The sequence below is a fragment of the Perognathus longimembris genome, chromosome 2 (genome assembly GCF_023159225.1).
Source record: "Perognathus longimembris pacificus isolate PPM17 chromosome 2, ASM2315922v1, whole genome shotgun sequence".
In the NCBI taxonomy this organism is placed as follows: Eukaryota; Metazoa; Chordata; class Mammalia; order Rodentia; family Heteromyidae; genus Perognathus; species Perognathus longimembris.
Window position 1 is genome coordinate 26,987,300 of NC_063162.1, and position 21,775 is coordinate 27,009,074.

The window sequence follows — 21,775 nt, forward strand, 5'->3', positions numbered from 1 at the left end:
AGATCTCAGAATCCCTCTACACCAGGCTGATGAGACTTGTTAAAATCCACTTACTTACCATTTTATCAACATACATTGATAAAAACATATGTTATTTAGTAGTATTTTTGCATCATTCCGTTTTCCATTCTGTGATTGTTTTGTACTTGAGTTGAAACGTCCTTATGACCCATGGTGACTCAATTACAGCCACATAATTAGGTAACTCATGCTCTCTATACTGTTTCTTCTTTATTGTATATTTTAATTTGCAGTAATTAGTTATACAAGAGGATTTCCTATCATCCATTTATACAAAAATTGTTTCTTGTTTTATTTTCATTTCCTTAAAAGGAAAAACCAAGATCATAGCTTTTCTGGTTGTGAATGAAAAGTAGAGAGGCCATATTTCTTCCTGCCTTGCCAATAAACCACATGATGAAGGTTTTCCCCTCAGTAATACTGAGTAAGTTTCAACTCTGAAATGATGTGAATAGAATTCCAGGACTGTTCTTCAGGAAGCTGCGGTTCACTGCAATGGCCATGAGACAATCTTACTGAAACCCCAGCTCTTCCACAAGAGCTACACAGCATTGAGAGTCCTGTACTCCTGATTCCGCTTCACCTCATTAGAAAAAGAAAAATAACAATAAAAGAAGCTTCCCATTTTTGTGTTATATTATGGCCAAATAACTGCAAATTTGGGTCAGATCTTAATATAATTTTGCTTTTCAAATTGCATGACTGATGCTAGGAATTTTATACTTTGATTCAAAATTTTACATATACTTAGAAATAAAAATTGTTGATTCTACTAATTTGTGGAAAGGTCCCAGTAGTGACAACACATTTGTATGTGTTGTCTAGAGTAAAAATCTAGTTTAATTACAGTTTTCATAGAGCACACAGAATATCCTCAAGTCTACCTTCTAACTTGTCACTAAACTGAGAATCAAGAAATGTAATCTTGGGCTGGGGATATAGCCTAGTGGCAAGAGTGCCTCCCTCGGATACACGAGGCCCTAGGTTGGATTCCCCAGCACCACATATACAGAAAACGGCCAGAAGCGGCGCTGTGGCTCAAGTGGCAGAGTGCTAGCCTTGAGCGGGAAGAAGCCAGGGGACAGTGCTCAGGCCCTGAGTCCAAGGCTCAGGACTGGCCAAAAACAAAAACAAACAAACAAAAAAAAGAAATGTAATCTTTGACTTATGCAATTCTAATCTCTTTGTACATCACCTTTTTAATGACAATAAAAAGAAAAAAAAAGGAGAAACAGTGTTTGAGCAATATTCTTACATATAGAGTCCTTAACTACAGCACTTCTCAATCATGACTGTACACTGAAAGCATGTAGATTTGTATTTTAAGTTAGCAATATTTGATCACCAACAAGTGCAACTAAACCACAGTCTCCCATGTGCCCTCTGGAACGAAAGACACGTGTACAAGTCATTCAACCTTTGTCTTCAGGACAAAGTCTAATCAGAAGAGATTGGAAAGTATCTACCTAAGTCATTACTAACCCATTAAAGAAGCATGCCCTACAGTCTCCAAAGCACTATAAAAGGTCTGCACTGCAAGCTCACAGTGCTCTCAGCAAGAAGAGAAGCCTCAATGGGTCCTGTAGCTGTCCTGGTGCTGGGTCTCTCCTGCCTGCTTCTCTTTTCCATATGGAGGCAGAACTCTGGAAGAAGGAAGCTCCCTCCTGGCCTCACTCCTTTCCCAATTATTGGAAATATACTGTAGCTTGATATTAAAGACATTACTAAATCTTTAACCAATGTAAGTTCTCCTCATGCTCCCTCCCACAATGGTCTTGGAGAAGAGATAAATCAAACCTCTATTTTAAACCTACTATTGAAGGTACAATAGCATGGTTGATTATTATAAAGCAAAATCCTAGTCTAAAGTAAAAATTGCCTGTGAATTTCCAGTTTCTCTTTTAATCATAGAATGTAATAAAGTATCATTTGAGTTGGATATTTTCTATTTTAGTTGGATATTTTCTATTTTAGTCTCAGTCACAAAATTACAAATGTTATGTATCCTTCTCCTCATCTTACATCAACAGCCATGTTGATGATTGTATTTTTTTTCCTGAATATCCTCTGTAAAGAAGGAGTTGTCATCAAATGTTCAATGCATTAAATTTTATACCTTATTAGACATGGCTTTTAATTCAGAATAATCATGGAAGTTAATTTGTCTGATAAGCAGTGGATGACTGAAAGGAAATATCTTGAACATGAGATAATATAAATACATAAGACCACTTAGGGAATTCTGACGGTGTCAGATTCCATTAGATTTTTACATAAAACATTTGTCTGGGGCCAAGAGTGCTACTTGGTGAGAAATGGCTTTGGAAGATGTGTCATGTACTTGGGCAGCCTCTGTGGGGCCCATCTTCTGTCTTCAATGCCAATAGATCCCAAAATTGCACAGCTGTGCTGACTTAAAAATGCCAATTCTTCAGGTTTGTCTCAGGCAGTGAGATTCCCAACAGTAACAGGTTCACAGGTTGTCCCAAAGCAGTCATCTGGCCACTTGTTTGTGTGCAAATGAGAATCAAAATTTCTCAAGCATGGAATGTTCAATAAGCAGAGATTTAACTATAAATCTTCTATTCATTATCCATGGGGCTCTAGAAATGAATTTAGAATCCACAGACATCTGTGACTTTCTTTGTGAAACATGACAAACCTGCTATGTGTTTTGATGTGAAGATGAATTATAATGGTGTGTCAACTGCCTGGCCCATTGCATAGCACATTGTAGGCCATCTCTAAGTGACAGCTATAACAAACTTCCTTTATAATGCATGAATTTTGGAAATATTTGAAGTTGTGTTGGCAATAATAAAGAAGCATAAAAAAATGCAAGGATGGTAGCTGTTTTACTTAGGCTCTCTCAGTAGCAAATGGTGATGACTTTCCCTAGTATTTTTTTTCTGTTCATTTCCAGTTCTCCAAAGTGTATGGCCCTGTGTTCACTCTGTATTTTGGCATGAAGCCCACTGTGGTGCTGTATGGATATGAAGCAGTGAAGAAAGACCTGATTGATCATGGGGCAGAGTTCTCTGGGAGAGGCAAAGTCCCATTGATTGACAAAGCTAATAAAGGCCTAGGTATGTGTAATCCTGCATGTGTCTGTGTGTGTTGGGCAGAGCATGTGGAGATAATGAGGATGGAAAAAGAGACCTGAAGAGTTCTGTAGTCAGAGCTTGCCCATCCCTGTCTCTGCCATCTGTCACTCCCTTATCCTTGCCTTCCTTCTCCATCCATGTTTCTGCTTCCCTTCATTCAGGAATTGTTTTCAGCAATGGACACAGATGGAAAGAGATGAGGCGCTTTGCACTCATGACCTTGCGGAATTTTGGGATGGGGAAGAGGAGCATTGAAGAGCGTGTTCAAGAGGAAGCCCGCTGCCTTGTGGAGGAGTTGAAATAAACCAATGGTGGGAGCTGCTTTACATTAGACAGGGATATAAAAGACTTCGTTAATTCTTTTCTGTCTCAGATATGGATTCTTTTGTTTTACATCAGAACTCATGAGTGTAAATCTTTTTTGTTTTAAGTTGATACTAGGGCCTTGAACTCTGAGGTTTAAACACTTGCTCAGCTCATGGCTGGTGCTCTACTATTTGAGCTATACCTCCAGTTCAAGCTTTTTGCTCATGAGTGTCATAAATTTGCATGGATTTTCCACCTGACTGTGTCTGAACCACAATCCTTAGATTTCGGCCTCCTGAATAGCTAGGGTTCTAGTCATGAACCACACTAGTGTCTGACTAAATACATGTTTTGACTTTCTTTTCTGAAGAGGTAAAGAACAATGCTTCCTCCTAACTTGATTCATACCTAGTGTCATCATTACAGGGGAGTGATTGACCCTGTTAGCCCTCATAGACCCTCCTAGGTGCAAGTGTATGGTACATTCATTTTCATGGACATTCTCATTATTCCTCAGTACCCACGCCTCTAATTATGGATAGCAATGGTGTGGTATAAAGTATGATTTTATTTCTTTTATTGATTCTGAATATAATTCACATATGAAATTATTTCTCTGCAAAGATAGTACAATTGATATAGATCAACATTAGTTATTCCATCTTACCCAGTATGTTTGAGTTTTTGTTTAAATATTTTAGTAACTTGATGCTGTACCATGAATCTGTAAAAAACACAAATTGATTACATGATTCAATTAGCTAGATTTAAACTGTGATGATTAGTTCTTTATCCAATCTCCTTTTAGTATTTTCTAGCTTATTTTCCAGTTTTGCCCATAATTTTTCTCAATGTTTTATGTCTTGTAATTATTTCAATAAGCAAATCTATTAACTCATAATCACAATGTTTTTCAATTCATTCATCCAAATAAAATGAAGGACTGAAAATCTGACTTAACCTATGAATGCTACACATGCAGGCATAGCAATGCAACAACTTCCCAAATAACCATTTCTTTCATAGTTAAAACATAATTTTTATGAGAGCTTAACTCAATTAGTGTCTAAGTATTGTACACACATGGAATCAAGTCAATGACTGTTGTATAATTCTAACTACCCATACCAATTCAGAATTCGCTATATAAGGTCTATGATTTAAACTTACTAGCACCTTAAATATTGATTATTTGCTCATGGCAATTTCACTGTAGGGAGAGTGTAAAAATAATCCTTTTATTTACTTTATCTGTCCAATGATAGACAGAACCTCAGAAATAGACAACTTTAATATATATGTGTGTATAAATATATATGTATATATGTATGTATATTGCATTCTCTGTCCTAAAATTCCAAAAGTTCAGCCTTGTCCATATATTAAATTTGGTGTTTGATTAGACTTTGTATCTAAGTGTTTCCTGTGGGGAGGGAATTCACTTTTACACATTGAAATGAAAAACAAGGCTCCCATTTATTATTTTGTGTTTTGATTTGCCTTTCCTGACATTTACCTTCAATAAAAGGTTTAAATTTAGTCATTACTTATTTTCCCTCTTACAATACGAATGCATTCTGCTTCTTACTTTGATTCCTTCTAGTATTTGAACTTTATTACAGTCTATTGTTTCTCTCCATTGGTAATTTGACAAAGCTACAGATAGATGACAATCTCTCTCATTCTTTCTCAGTACTGTATAGCATATGGGCTTTGCAAACGGATATATTACTGTTCTGAATGGTTGGCTATTAGCTACTTAAAAGTCTTCTTTTTCCAAAATAGAATACATCTGGGATTGAAAGACTTTAGGTAAAGGCAATTAGTATGAACTGCCATTGTGTGGCTGGTTAGTTTGTGTACTGACCAACTCAGGCTTCAGGTAAAGTGAAATGCCAGTTTAATTCATACTGATTATTTAATTAATAAATAAAACAGTAATACAAATAGGTGAAGATGACAAAGGCTAAGTATTTGATATGCATATTTCAATTTGTTTCTCATTCCTCAGGCTCAACCTGCAACCCCACCTTCATCCTGGGCTGTGCTCCCTGCAATGTGATCAGCTTCATTGTTTTCCAGAATCGTTTTGATTATAAAGACCAGAACTTCCTCAACTTGATAAGAGAAATTCAATGAGGATAGCAAGCTTGTGAGTTCAACATGGATACAGGTGAGGCTAAGATCTTTTCTTCCTAAGAAAGCACTTGAGTTTTCTTTTTATTTTTTAACAAACACAAATTAAATAAAGAGTGAGTAGTGAGGTGACTACCTGAACATGACAGTTCTACATAAAGAATCATAGAGTACTATTCAGCAAGATACTGCCTGTGCCAATATGTTTTAGGTTTTTACTATTGTATGTTTGTAGTAGCTTCAGCGTTTCAGGTTTTATATAAAGATCCTTCATCAACTTTGAATAGAAATTGCTACAGGGCAAGAGGTAGGGATCTAGTTCATTTCTGCAGTGCCAAAATCATATAATGAAGCTGGTTGGAGTTGGTTTACGAAGCAGGGAAGGGAAGGATGAGGGAGAGTAGCAGAGAAGCTGAGTCTGATCTAGATATATTGTATTGCTGGGCCTTGTTGGCTCATGCCTGAAATCCTAGTTTCTCAGGAGACTGAGACCTGTACAAGGATTGAAGTCAGCCAGGGCAGAAATGTCTGCCAGACTCCATCTCCCAGATAGCCAGCAAGAAACAGGAGAGAAGAAATGTATATGTATTTACTACCTTAAGCATGTTACTGTAACCCCTCTGTACATTATCTTGACAATAAAAAATTTAAAAGAAAACAGTAAGCTTTGCATATGGTTAGGAAATCTTTGTCTACTGGAAATATCTTCATCAAAATATCCTATTAATAAATCACATCAGATTAGTAAATACCAAAAAAAAAAGAGAGAGAGAAAGAAAGAAAGAAGTCAGGAAATGTAACTCATTTAGTAGAGCATCTGCCATGAGCAAAAAAGCCAAGCAAAGCCTGAGGCCGGAGTTCAAACCCTGGTACTGTCACCAAAATAAAGATTTATTTTGTTTAGATATGGACATGTCAACATAAAAGCCTTTGACAACTAACTGATGGTAATAAAAAAATGAAGAAAAAGAATATAAAGTAAACATCTGAGAAAGATGTCTAAGCCTAAATTTTATACCCACTGAAAAAATTGCAAGTATAGGATTGACTCAAGCTAATGAATTCAAGTAATTAATTTGATATTTCCCATAAATCCCAGAGAAATGTTCTTCTAAATGGCTTTGTTCAGTTCCAGAAAGATGCCTAGTGGATCCGTGGATATCCAGGTCCTTAGTCAAAGCTTACATTTCCCACAGGTTTGTTTTCCAGACATCTGTTATTTATGTTATTATTGCGCAGATGTATTTTTCTTCACAGAGGAAGCATATTTGGGATAGTGGAAGCTACTAGAAATCATTGAGTAGAGTCAGAGTGTTTGATGATTCTACTATGATCCTAGATGATGATGCAGCCAGGGTACAAATGACAAAATTGAATTATAAAAGCAACTTCACAATGTTTTTCCTTGTACTGATATGGTTTGCCCTAAACTCTATAAAAATAATAACTATGTGAACATGGAGAAGTCATTAATATGCTCCACCATGAGTTCTGAGTTTTAGGGCATCCTTAAACACCTCTCATTTTATGTATTCCATTAAAATTTTCCTTGTAGATGGGAGCCATATATCATTTTTATTTACAGCCAAATTTTCTATAATATGTATAATACATATATGCAACAATGTTTACATAATAATTGCTTTTGCTTTAGATCTACAACCTCTTCTCCAATCTCATTTATTATGTACCGGGGAGTCATAAAACAATACTAAAAATGCTGCATATATAAACAGTTATATTTTGAAGAAAATAAAAGAACATGAAGAATCACTGGATGTTAACAATCCAAGAGACTTTATTGATTGTTTCCTGATTAAAATGAAACAGGTAAAATGTTAAAAATCTATAGTTGTTTGAATCCTTGAGCTTTTTGTGACACATTGAATAGTGTGTTACTAGAGATGTTTAAGCAGATGTTTAACCAGCAATGTTTGAAAAAAGACGTTATTAATTATAATTGAATCTACACTAACCATCTTCGGAAACTGGAAATTAATTTGTTTAATAATGAGAATGCATTTCTTGTTTTGTTATGAAAGTAATATAATAAGGAGAAACAATGCTCAGGGCAGGTGAAATAGGAAGAATTGCCATGTAAAGTTTCATCTTCCTTAAAAAACTTTTTAAAATGTAATATGTAATATATATATATACACTTATATAACTACAGTTTTATCTTATATTTTTCACGTTTTATGAACAAATTAATTGTACAAAAGCTTCTATTGGGATCTTTTATATGATTATAATGCATATTTGTCAAAGTCACCTCTTCTATTATGTTTAATAAGCCCTTTTTATTCCTTCTATATAGATTTTAGTGGGTTTATTCTTTCTTTTGCCTATAGTTATAATGAATATATTATATATGTACATTACACATAATGAATAGATCATATATATGCATATATATAATATACTGCACTCAACTAAGGAAAGTGGATTCCTTATTAGTTACTGGGGATTTCTATAACAAATTTATGACAGCCTAGTGAAAAATTATGGTGAATCAGTTTCTCATTACACCTTTAATTCTCTGGTCCCTTCCACTTACATCCTTCTTAGGTTGTTTTTGTCACAAATTACATCTTTAATACATTGGGTATCCATAGCATTCATCTATGAGTATTGCCTCATGTATTTCCTTTAAAACTGTATATAAACTAACATGCTGTATATCAACAATACAACACAGGGATGGGAGGGTACTGGGAAGGGAAGAAGGTAGGAGGAAAATGAGGGAGGAGGTAAGAAGTTTGATAAGAAATGTAATCTCTGCCTAAGTGTGAAAGTGTAACCCCTCTACACAGCACTTTGACAAGCAATAAATCAATTTTAAAAAGTATATAAACTAAAAAGAGGTTGAATACAAAATATAGTATAAATACCATTCATATGTATCTGTGGGGTTATCTTTAACAAGATGTGTATTTTTTATATAATGTTGATTTATTTTTCAATATGCTTTACTTTCTACTTGAAACATGACCCCCCTTAACAATTCTTGTATGGTAGACCTATTCACAAGAGACTCTCTTGTCTTTTATTTTATCTTAGGAGTATTTATTTCTCCCGCATGCTGGTAAGATACGCGATAAAATTAGTGTTTTAGTCAATGACATAGAAACATTTAAAAACTGGAGTAAATTTAGTTACTAGTGGCTTAAATGAGTAGGGTGTTTCAAGACCTTAAATACAGCCACAGTACCATATCAGTTAGAATATGATGGCTCAGTAGCCCTGAAGCATTACTCTCAACTAGTGTATCACTCAAACTATGTCATTGTTCATTTTTCTTAGTCCTTTACTTTCCACGTTTATAGCACTCTGAGATACTGTAGATTTACTGTAGTCACATGTGCTGGTAAATAATAAAATTGTATCAAATCCTAGGAGCAGAAAAATCAAAAGGAACCATTGGAATTTACTTATGAAAATTTGACCATTGCTACATTAGATTTATTTGGTGCTGGGACAGAAACAACAAGCATATCACTGAGATATGGCCTGCTGCTCCTGATGAAGCACCCCCATGTCACAGGTAGGAAAGCAGGTGGAGACCTTGGTGATTTTCAGGAAAATATAGGAAAGATGCTGCTAGTGATATCCACGGTATAGATATGTCTCACAGTTCAACATCCTGTGCCACCAGCTGTAATCAGAGAGAAGTGATGAGAACAAGGCAGTAGGAAAAGCAATAAGACTCTGTTCTGGTGTCTGGGTTTTATGTCAGGTAATTGTTGGAAAACAGTAAATGGACATAAATTAGACTAAAATTCACCCCACTTACAGTAGATGAGTTCTTCTTCCTTTATCCTAAACCTTTCTTCATTATAATATTTCTAATGCTGGCATAAGTCATGGAGAACTCTGAACAATGTTCAATAAACTTAGAATTTTACAAGGGCATCTGTAAATTTTATCTTCTACATTGTTATTATACATTTAAAGAGTTCTACTTATACAAACCCTGTGTTAGGATATAGAACATAATGATAAAGTAATTTTAAATAATAGTTTGTCCTCTGGCTACAGAAAGGAAGGGGGAATAGTAAACATAAGAAATCTTCATCAGAATTCAGACAGACAAAGTGGGTGCAATTGAGGTAAAGAAACATGATGATTTCACCTAAATATTATAACAGGAAAAGTCCAGAGGAAAGAAAAACCAAGCTATGTCTCTAAAATTCCAAAATACTTCGCTGTTTAGAAATAACAGATGTCAAGGAAGATAGAAGAAGAATTTAGCTAACAGAATCTCCATGCTCATATTCTCACCACTCCTCCTTTCATCAAGTGAAAAGAAAGGCTCTCTCTCTCCAGAGAAATTTTAATCTGAGAATCTCTGTATTCGAAAATTTGAGGGAATGACAGTGAAGTATAAAGACGAGAGGTCCTGCAAAGCTCTCTTGTTGTTTGTGATGTACAAATTTTTATCTTTCTTGTTTCTTGAAATTGATCAGCAATGTATGTTCTGCATAGTGAAGAACCTCCATAGTTTACCAATTTGATAGAAAATTCTCTCCAAGTGTCCAGAAGAATAAAGGGAATAAAAACCCTCACTCAGCATAAGGTTGTAGGATTCCAAAACACCAGGATTAGAAAGATCACGGCAACTTTCAGAATGATACAGCTAGGTCATATATAAAGAGAATATAAAGATTGCACTGGAATTCTTAAGAACGACTACTACTTATGTATTGATGAAAGAATATGGGAGAATTAGACTTCCATATCAGCTAGAAACTACATATTCTATTTTCTCTTTTTTCACAACATACACTTAATGTGCTTCTTTCATTTATCTTAAAACAAGACAAAGATAATCACAGACCCCATCTGAGACTGTCACTGAGGCTGCTAGAAACTTAACTTAGAAAACACTCACATCAGAACAAAGCAGAAAGAAGTGATGCAAGGAGGGGCTGGGAATCTGGCCTAGTGGCAAGAATGCTTGCCTTGTATATATGAAGCCCTGGGTTCAATTCCTCAGGACCACATATAGAGAAAAGGCCAGAAGTGGTGCTGTGGCTCAAGTGGCAGAGTGCTAGCCTTGATCAAAAAGAAGCCAGGGACAGTGCTCAGGCCCTGAGTTCAAGGCCCAGGACTGGAAAAAAAATAAATTAAAAAAAATAAAAGAAAAAAAGAAATGATGCAAGGAGAGAGTGGAACACTGCGAATGAAGGAGAAATGGCCAAGTGTCTCAAATTTCTCATTTACTGGCCATGCATTGATAGAAGTTTTAAACACCTATTTGTGTATTTGCAAATAATTCTACCTCAGGAAATGGAAAATCATGAACTGATATGAAATACAAAGGAAGGACAATCGATGGAAAGGAATCCTAGTTTCCACCCAGGGCACAATATTTCTGTAGCAGAATGATTGAAACTGCAAATGTTTGTTTAAAAACTCAAATATTATATGTAGTATATTTCTGTTAATGAATTGAGGGGCAATGTGCATATATATCTCTATGTGTCTGTTGGGAGATGTGGCTAAATATGTAAGACAAAGATGTGAATGCACATTTTGATCTCTCATACTAGGAAATCAATAAATATTCTCTAAAACTGATTAAAAATTCAATGGGGCACTGGGCACCAGTGACTCATTCCTGTAATCCTACCTGATCAGGAAGCTGAGCTCTGTAGATGGATATTTGAAGCCAGCCCAGTGAGGAAAGTGAGAGTCTTATATGCAATAAACTACTCAGAAAAAAGCCAGGAGTAGTACTGTATGTAGCTCAAGTGGTAGAGCACTAGCCTTGAGCACAAAGAGGCTCAGGGACAGTGCCAGGCCTTGAATTCAAGCTGAAGCAAAACAAAACAAAACAAAATGAAAAACTCAAAAAAAGAAAGAAAGAAAAGAATAGAAAAAAGAAAAAGAGAAAATGAGGGAGGAGGTAACAGTTGGATAAGAAATGTACTCACTGTCTTATGTATGAAACTGTAACCCCACTGTATATCACTTTGACAATAATGAAATGAAAAAAAGAAAGAAAAAGACTCATTATTTAGAAATATGAAGATTATCTTCAGAAGCATATACTAGAATGCCCATTATGGCTATCAGAAGGTACTGGTTGGATAATGGTATTATTACAGCACATTGTACTTATGAATGCACAAACACACACTACTTGTATAATGTTTAAATAATAATAGTCATTAAAATAGTGTTTATTTCTTATTTTTCTTTGTGGACTACCATTTATTTGGCATTTTTATTAGTATAAATCAACTGCATTTAATGCTGATGCTTCCATACATATATACAAATATTTTCTTTTTTCTTAAATCATTCAATACTTGCACAGAGGGTTTCAATACAGGACATCAGTTCATGCATTCCAATGCATCTTGATCAATGTCAGTCCTTGTAATGTACTCTTATGCATATTTTTACTTGTGTCCTGTTTGTTTTTGAAATATACTGTTAGTTCTACTTATATCAGATACAGAAGCTAAACTTTTTTTAAACACATAATTTGTTCTATAAATTAATAGAATTTGAAATCATTTTGCTGTAAAATTACCTGCTTTATCAACAAAATCATTTCCTAATTAGAACAAATGGAATTTTTTTTTTGCCAGTCCTGGAGCTTGAACTCAGGGCTTGAGCACTGTCCCTGGCTTCTTTTTCTCAAGGCTAGAAACTCTGCCACTTGAGCCACAATGCCACTTCTGGCCTTTTCTATATATGCGGTGCTGAGGAATCGAACCCGGGGCTTCATGTATATGAGGCAAGCACTCTTGCCACTAGGCCATATTCCCAGCCCCCAAATGGGAATATCTTATTATCTTCTTAAAGGTCATACTTAGCGCCATTTATGTTACTGTATTGCTCATGGATTAACATTCATATTTGTGGAGGTATGAAAAATCAGGAGATATAAATGAAGATAATAGTGTTCTCAAAAATATAGTTTTTATTGTTAATATCTCATTCTTATTATTTTGTAATATTTTATTATAACAGTATTATAAGTAGGTCGTACTTATGATAATATACTTCTTACATGTTAAATAAAGTTTTTAGTTTACTATATAAAGTATATAATTGGTGCATTAATAGTTTTGTTTTTTTTAATAAGATGCTAAACTCTATGGCTATATTAATGAATTATAAAGCTAGTTAATTGGAGAGTGATGTATGTATATATTGAAGTGTAGGTATTCCATAGGGCATATATTTTTTACCTCAAATCTTGTTGAAGTTCATTATGATTCTTATTGTAGTAGTGAATTACTGTGACCAATGTTCCACATTCCTCCTACTCTGCCATTTCTTATTTATGTCTCACCCAGCTAAAGTGAAGGAAGAGATCGACCATGTGATTGGCAGGCACCCGAGCCACTGCATGCAGGACAGGAGCCAAATGCCCTACACAGATGCTGTGATCCATGAGATTCAGAGATACATTGATCTCCTACCCATGAGCCTGCCCCATACAGTGACCTGTGATGTTAAGTTCAGAGGCTACCTCATTCCCAAGGTGGGCTTGTTTCTTCTGTGCTGAGCCTCCATAGGGAACCTGAATTCCTAAGTTCACTGTGGGATTCTGCTCTTCCACAAAGCCTGAGAGAACTGCAAAAATCTCAGAGTTGGCTGCCCGGGAGAGTTTGTGATATGGGAAGTTTGGGGTATATATATCCGTGCAGTCATAGCCCTGGTATCCAGCACTATGAGTTTTCCAATTTTGTTCTGCTCTTTAAATTGCTTTGTCTTAGGGTTTTTTTGGTTGTTGTTAATGGCTATGCTTAGTTTTTGTATTTCCAAATGTATGTAAAAGTTTATGTCTATTAATTTTCCAAAGTGCTCTGCTAGCATGTTTAGTATACCTCAGTAAAATTCTAGATAAATTTGGGGAAAAATGTTACCTTGATTTCTGCAATTCGTGAATGAGTCATTTTCCAATTTACCTATGCTTTATTTTCCAAGTAACATTTTCTTTGCAATAGGGTAGCTTACAAATATATTTGTAGAGTTTCCCTAACTACTTGGTGTTTCCACTGTTATTATTTTATTTTTCTAAGGCCTTGAACTCGGCAGTTGTGCCCTGTCCCTGAGCTCATTTGATTAAGGCTAGCACTCTACCATTTTGTACCAAAGCACCATTCCCAGTTTTCTGGTGTAACTGGAGACAAGAATATCATGGATATTCCTGCCTGGGCTTTTCATGGCTTTATGCCCTCCTTGCTTTTCAGGTTTATGCTGTTGAGAAATCTTGTGTTATGCTGATGGGCTTGCCACCATAGATAGTGACTTGCTTTTGTTTTGCAGCTTTCAGCACTCTTTAATTTTTCTGAACATTTTATGTTTAACTGTACTGTGTGGTATAGTGATTTTTTTCTTCTATGGTCTGTTTGCTGTCCTAAAGGTCCCATGTACCTGGATTGCTAAAGAATTAGGAAATATCCTCCTATTATTTTATTGAGTGTTTCTTATTCCTTTAGCATGGTCCTCTTCTCCTTTATCTGAGTCTATGTTTTATAGGTTTGATCTTTCATGTTGCCCAGGTGGACTTGTATGTTCTTTTTAAACTTGTTTACTTTTTCCTAGCTCTTCATCTATTCTAATAGATCTACTTTGTTCTTGATCCCTGTTAATCTGTTTTCAATTTGATCTACTCTTTTCTATTGGGTTTTAAATTTATTTTATACAGCTTTAAATTCCCAAAAATAGGTTTAATCCCCCTTTTTAAAAGATTTTTTTAAGATTTCTGTACATTTGTTGAACTCCTCATAGATGTATTGCATTCTTTTCCTTACTTCAGCTGATTATTTATATACTTTTCATATTCACTTATTTTTACACTTCCTTATTTATTTTATTGACCATTCTTATAATCATCCTTTTGAGTTCTTTGGGTTTTCTTCTTCTTTAATATCCTTTGTATCTATTGCTATAGAATTGTTAAACTTTGGACGTACTGGCATATTGGCCTTTTTTCGTATTTTCTCTGTTAATATTTATGGGATCTGAAGCCAATTGATTGGTTGGAAGTCTTTATCACCTGTAAACCACAAGATTGAACTAAGTACTTTTCAATGGATCTGTCACATCTACAGAGCCCCTGGCACTGGGCTTTATATATATAATATATTATAAGTATTTAATATATAATATATGATGTATATTATAATGTATGCATGTGTGTATATATAGGTTATGCCATATATATATAAATACATATATATTTATATATATATATATATCAGATTAGCTTCTCTGTGTGTGTTATTCCTAGGGTACAACCATACTGACATCACTGACCTCTGGCTGCATGACCACAAGGAATTCCCCAACCCAGAGATGTTTGACCCAGGCCACTTTCTGGATAAAAGTGGGAACTTCAAAAAAAGTGATTACTTCATGCCTTTCTCATCAGGTAATAAAATTTTATTTCTATGTCTTAAGATAATTTTGAGTGGAGGCTCAGTCGGAACTTATGTAATGCCTGCTTTGGGGCTGGTTTATTTTTTTCTTAGTTCACACACACATACACACACACACACACACACACACACACACACACACACACACACACACACACTGCAATTCTATGCTTCCATCAGAAAGAATGACATTGCCCCATCTGTAAGGAAATGGAAATAGTTGGAAAAATGCACACTAAGTGCAGTGAGCCAGACGCAAAGAAACATAGACTCTATGGGATAATAATTAGGATATGTCTAGGATAGTCCTAACAGATTATCACAATAGCTCAATAGCTATGTACATATGATCATATAAGATGAAACTAAGAAAAAACAATAAAAACAATGGGTTTATTATTCTGTTGTTATATTTACCAAACAATGTAAAATTATTTCCTTTTACTTCTGTTTGTCTTCCTTATTATTTAGCCCCTTTCTTACTGTATTTGATTCTGGTAACCTGGGTATTGTATATAAGTTTGTCTGAATTAGGGAAGGGAAGCTGCACATCAAAATGGTGAGACTAATGGTAAAATGTGAACCAATACAACAGCAATACTTACAAGACAATATGATGAAAATTAACTGTACAACTTGGGTCAGTGGATGAATTAGGGTGGGGGGAAAGGTGGGAGAAAAATGAGGGAGTAGGTAACAAGTTTGAGAAGAAATGTACTCACTACCTTATGTATGTAACTGTAACCCTTCAGTGCATCACCTTGACAATAAAAATTATTAAAAAAAAGAAAAACAGATGTCTCTAGACTTACAAAATTTATCATAGAAAATGAAACTCAAAAAAAATTTTTTTTTTTTTTTTTTTTGGCCAGTCCTGGGCCTTGGACTCAGGGCCTGAGCAGTGTCCCTGGCTTCTTCCCGCTCAAGGCTAGCACTCCGCCACTTGAGCCACAGCGCCGCTTCTGGCCGTTTTCTGTATATGTGGTGCTGGGGAATCGAACCTAGGGCCTCGTGTATCCGAGGCAGGCACTCTTGCCACTAGGCTATATCCCCAGCCCTCAAAAATTTTATAAATAAAATAATGAACCTCCCATTAATATCTTAATAAATAAAAATATAATATGGCTTTAATTTCTCACCAACATTTCTTGAAGGAATTCTTAGCATCCCATTTTATATATGAAGAAACTGAGGCTCAGATAGTTTAAGTAATTCAGCCATATGGGTAGTAATTTTCAGAGTCAGGATTTGACCTCTGAGCTGACCTCAAAAGCAGTGTTTCTCACAAGTACTTCCATGTGATTCATTCCACTTGGAGTCTAGAGTAGGTGTCTGTCCTCCACCCCATGTATATCACTCCATAGACCCCCAAATGTGGAGGAAATCCCAAAGTACATATTCACAGTCCCTCCTGATAAGTGGAGACCACACTAAGAGAGAAGGAATGAGAGTAGGCCTTGAGGAAAAACTATGAAATCCTCATCTCAACCGCAGGGGAAAAATAATATGGGAAGCTTGTCTTCCAGAATTATGATCCTTCTCTTTAGCAGGAAACATATTAGTGTAACTGACATAATAATTGGGGAAACCCCAGTGCAGCCTAGAGAGAAAGAAAAAAATGGGGAAAGAGAGGAGGAAAAGTGTTTTTTAAGAAAGAGCATATATCATGTAGAAATACTTAATAAAATGTTTACATGAAGATGGTAATCTACTTTCTAAGTAAAACTGAGCTTGCTATGATTTGGTTTGGGATTATTTCTTTAAGACAGGTTCTTAACTGAGCTTGCTATGGTTTGGTTTGGGATTAATTTTTTAAGACCAGTTCTTGACTGAGCTTGCTATGATTTAGTTTAGGATTATTTTTTAAGACAGCTTCTATGTAGCCCAAACTGGTTACCAACCCAAAGTTCTTCTATCTCAGCCTCCTATGCTGGAATTGCAGGAATTTTCTGGCTTTCTCAGATTAAAACAATACTTTCAATGCTGTATTAGTTAAGATGACATATTCACCCTGTATCTGTATATCCTCCCACCACTATGGGACCATTTGCCTTGCATTCGGTAAATTATTGAACATACACTGACACTTTGTTTTGCCATTTACAAATTCTGGGCTTCATATGCACACACTTACATAAAAGGAGTAATTTCCTGCTTAGATTTTGATTTTGGTTTTTTACAAGAAATTTCAGGTAAACGGATGTGTGCTGGTTCTGGCCTGGCCCGCATGGAGCTGTTTTTATTCCTGACCACCATTTTACAGAAATTCAACCTGAAAGCTCTGGTGGATACACAGGACCTTGATACCAGTCCAATGGTGAAAGGGCTTCTTTCTGTGCCCCCTTCATACCAGCTCTGCTTCCTTCCAGTGTAAAGAAGAGCTCTGCTGTCTGCCTCCAGCTGTGCAGTAACCAGCAGTTCCCTTCTCTGAGCCAACACTCACCCCCTTCTCTTGTCAGGGATGCCTTCCTGTCCTCCCTTCTGTCCTGTTCTTCCCACTCCCTCCAGATGCAGGAACATCCAGTCTGCAGTTTGAAGGGCTTCCTGTGTCACTGCATAATCATATCTGTAGACCCCTATGGTTATAATAGATTTATTCAATACCTCAAATGCTAATACTTACCTAATGCCGATTTACTATTATGCTAGTACTGCAAAAACATAAAATGGTTACCATGTGACAACTCAGATTCACTTCTCTTTGTATTCTCAGTAATAAATATTATTTTTCTTTCCTGGTATCATTCTTGGACCATCCTACTTCTTCAAAATCCAGTGAAGCACTGAAAGTCACCAGAGGCCCATGCTGTCCACATTACAGCAAGCACTGGGAAGGGGAATGGAAAGATTGGAGGAAAACTCTATGTCTATGTCACCTGTCATATCTGAAGATGTGGATTTAATGAACAAAAGCAATGTCCAGAAGCAGCTCCTCCTGTAGGAAAATACTGTGAGACGCAGACATAGACAGGAATAAACACTAAAAGTTAGAGTTCAATGTGAATGAAAAATTGGAAATATTCTTTCAAATTGATATTTTCAACAGAAAGGCAGATATGAGTTAATTTTGAGTTAATGTTGGTAATCATCTGTATTATTATTTTTATTGGTGTACATCACTTGTACATTTTAAGACATTTCATGTATGTGTACAATATACTTTGATCATGTCTTATACTCGACATGAATGTGATGAAAATTATAATGATGCCACTGAAATCACTTCTCCCATTTCATTTTCACAGTTTCACAATTGTGCATCTCACACACAATTTCCCTTCCTTCTACCTTGTCATGTATCACAGGAGAACCATGGACATTCATCCCTCTGCTGGACCCTTTCCTAGAGAATGCCCCTTGGCCCAGCAATTTCTCAGCTAATACTTAAGGCCTAAATGCATGCACAGTCTGTACATAAATCAGTGAAGTTATGCATGTACATATAAACAATATGTCTTTATGCAGCATATAAACAGATATTATTAATGGTTTTTTGAGAAAATTGGGCTCACTATAAAAGTATATTGCACAGGAACTGGTAACTCATGCCTGCAATCCTAGCTACTCAGGAAGCTGAGATCAGAGGATCGAGGTTCCAAGCCAGCCTAGACAGGAAAGTCCAACAGACTTTCATCACCAATTAATCACCAAATTTCCAGAAGTAGTATTGTGGCTCAACTGATAAAGTACTATCCTTGAGCAAAAACGCATTAATTCCTAGAACTGCTGCTCAGTCTTAACAGTACAATGTACTGTTTTCCTATTGAAAAATATGCCAGTCTAACACTCAAGACATGGAAAATTAGGATATGATTGTTTTACACTTGAATTAACTAATACATAAAAATACAAAAATTATATTTGTATTTATGGAGCAACATGTTTTTATTTTTTGGTGGAATTGGAGTTTGAACTCAGGATCCCACATTTACTAGGCATATTTTCTTTCTACCACTTGAAACATACCTGTATCCCTGCTTTTTGCTAGTAATTTTGGAGGTGAATTGTCACTTATTTTCTGCTGGGGCTGGTTTCAAACTGTAATCTTCCAGATCTCAACCTTGTGAGCAGTTAATATAGGCAAGAGCCACTGGCCACAAGCTCCATGTTAGGCTGTAATAATTGTATAAACCATGCAGGATTTAAATCAGGAAACTAGATACATCTCTTGGAACATACAGTATATCATATATAATTTATCTATTGTAAAACCCTTTACAACCCTTGTTTGCATTGTGACAAGAAGAGGAGAGTGGGAATACTCACAGCGACTAAAGTAAATAATTTACAAAAGAGCCACCAAGTTTAGTTTTTCCAAAATAAAAGACGATTGTCTATTAGTGTTGAGTTAGAGTCTAATGGTTTAGAGTTTACAGCTTTGTGAGTTGCAAACACTATTTGATGAAGGAACTCAAAAACTTATAGCTTAGGGGCTGGGGATATGGCCTAGTGGCAAGAGTGCTTGCCTCGTATACATGAGGCCCTGGGTTCAATTCCCCAGCACTATATACAGAAAATGGCCAGAAGTGGCGCTGTGGCTCAAGTGGCAGAGTGCTAGCCTTGAGCAAAAAGCCAGGGACCATGATCAGACACTGAGTCCAAGCCCCAGGACTGGCCAAAAACAACAACAACAAAAAAACTTACAGCTTAGTTTTGACCTGGATAAAGAATTCATTCATCACATAGTATTCACAAATTTTCAAGATGAAAATCATTCTATGTTCCTAGTCCCCAGTTTAATCAATGGATACAGCAATTATGAAACTCTTATTAATTTTGAATGTCAATGATTAGTATGAATATTGAAAAACAGTACAATCTCAGCAAACGTTTATCTTGTTTGAGCTGAACATTTTAACTATGGGGCAGCTTATGAGACTCAGGGTTTATGGTTCTGACCTCAGCTCTACCCCTTGCAGTGGTAGATCCTTGTCCAGAAAAATGAACCTGAGGCCTGGATTATAACAAGGAATGATTTTTCTTTACCCAAAGGCAGATTGAAAGTAGCATTCAAACATCTATATATATCTATTGTGTGTGCGTGCACGCGTGCGCACGCATGGGCATGCCTGGGCAGTGACACTGAGCTTTTTGGCTCAAGGCTAGCACTCCACCACTTGAGCCACAGCTCCCCTCCTGCCTTTCTGGGAGGTTCTTTTCTAGCAGTGTCTGCTTGGTATCATAGAAGCCTACTTGAATATCAACTCTTTTTCCATATTTGTTAACTTTCCTGTCATTTCATTTACTCCCTTATATGCATTTAACTTGTACTTCTCTTTCTTTCTTCTATGCGCATCAGCGCATCATTCATAGATCTGAGTACATTTCTTTTGGAACAACGTCACCCTCACCCTCTCCCAGTCCTCCCCTCCCCACCCACATTATATAGTTCATTTTCAACATAGGATCTGGTGAATACCTCTGCTGCATTTGTTCATCCCTTGTCTTTCCATTTCTATGTCCCCTTCCCCTCCCAAAGACAAATAAGTGAGCAAATAAGACAAAAAAAAAAAAAAAGAAAAGAAAAGAAAAAAGAAAAAGAGAAGCGCTTTCCTGGAGAAGCATTTCCTGGAGTTTATTTTGTTAATGTCCAAGAGATCTTGTCTGTTTTTATACTTTATTATTAGTTTTCTTTATTTAATTTTATTGTCAAGATGATGTACAGTGCTTGGGCCTTGAGTTTAAGCCCCACAACCAACAAAAGATAAAAGCTACTGGAATATGCCTCAGATACCCAAGGTGTCTACTGGGAAATTCAGAAGGAGTGACATGATAACCATCCTCACCTTTAAAGAGCTTTGGGTCCCAAAAGCATGCAGATTTCCATATGTTCTGTCCCTGGGACAGTTATCAAGATATCCAAGACTGACTTGAAGTACCACTCTTTTGAAGGCCAGTGGCACTAAGCATTAAGTGGGGACAGGCAAATGACTCCTGGGACTTGAAGGACCCTACAGGCAAAGCTTGGAAAGTAAGTTGGCAGAAATCCTGATGAAAATACCCAAAATGAGGGAAATCCATAGCAATGAAAGCCTTGAGGAATCTGGCAAGAAAATTCTCTCATTGTCCATTCTTATTCTTGTTCTTTGGACTTTTTTTTTTTTTTTTTGGCCAGTCCTGGGGCTTAGACTCAGGGCCTGAGCACTGTCCCTGGCTTCTTTTTGCTCAAAGCTAGCACTCTGCCACTTGAGCCACAGCGCCACTTCTGGCCATTTTATGTATATGTGGTGCTGGGGAATTGAACCCAGGGCCTCATGTATATGAGGCAAGCACTCTTGCCACTAGGCCATATCCCCAGCCCCTCTTTGGGCTTCTTTATCTGTACATCACCTTTATAATAACAATTAAAATTAAAAATAGCAAGATCATGATTTCAGAAAGAAACCAGATATTTAAATAAAGTGAAAAACTTCAATAAGCCTATATACAAAGAAAACTGGGGTTTTTATAGGACACGTGAGGCCCTTAAAATTATTATTGTTGTAGTAAATATTAAATAGTGAAAAGAAGAGGATAAGGTCAAGGAAAGGGAAGAATGAGAGATACGAAGTATATAGGAGGAGGGTATACAGAAATCATATTGCTATGTACACCCTTCTGTATACCACCTTTATGATACAAAAAATTAAAATTTTAAAAATTATATTGCCTGAAGATCCAGGTTGATTATTGGAGATGCCTAAAAATCAGGAATTGTGCAGTCTCTAGCTTTGTTCTTTTTTTGCTCCATATTGACTCAGAGTCAGACATTGTGGGACAAGCCTCCAAAGGTTACATCAGGAAGATCATTGGTGGGAGGCCAGC

At 36.2% G+C, this 21,775-nt stretch overlaps 1 pseudogene; it reads left to right on the forward strand.

Annotated features, from left to right (window-relative positions):
• Positions 1-1,594: 1,594 nt before the first annotated feature.
• LOC125346242 lies at positions 1,595-17,445 on the forward strand (annotated as a pseudogene).
• Positions 17,446-21,775: the final 4,330 nt, after the last annotated feature.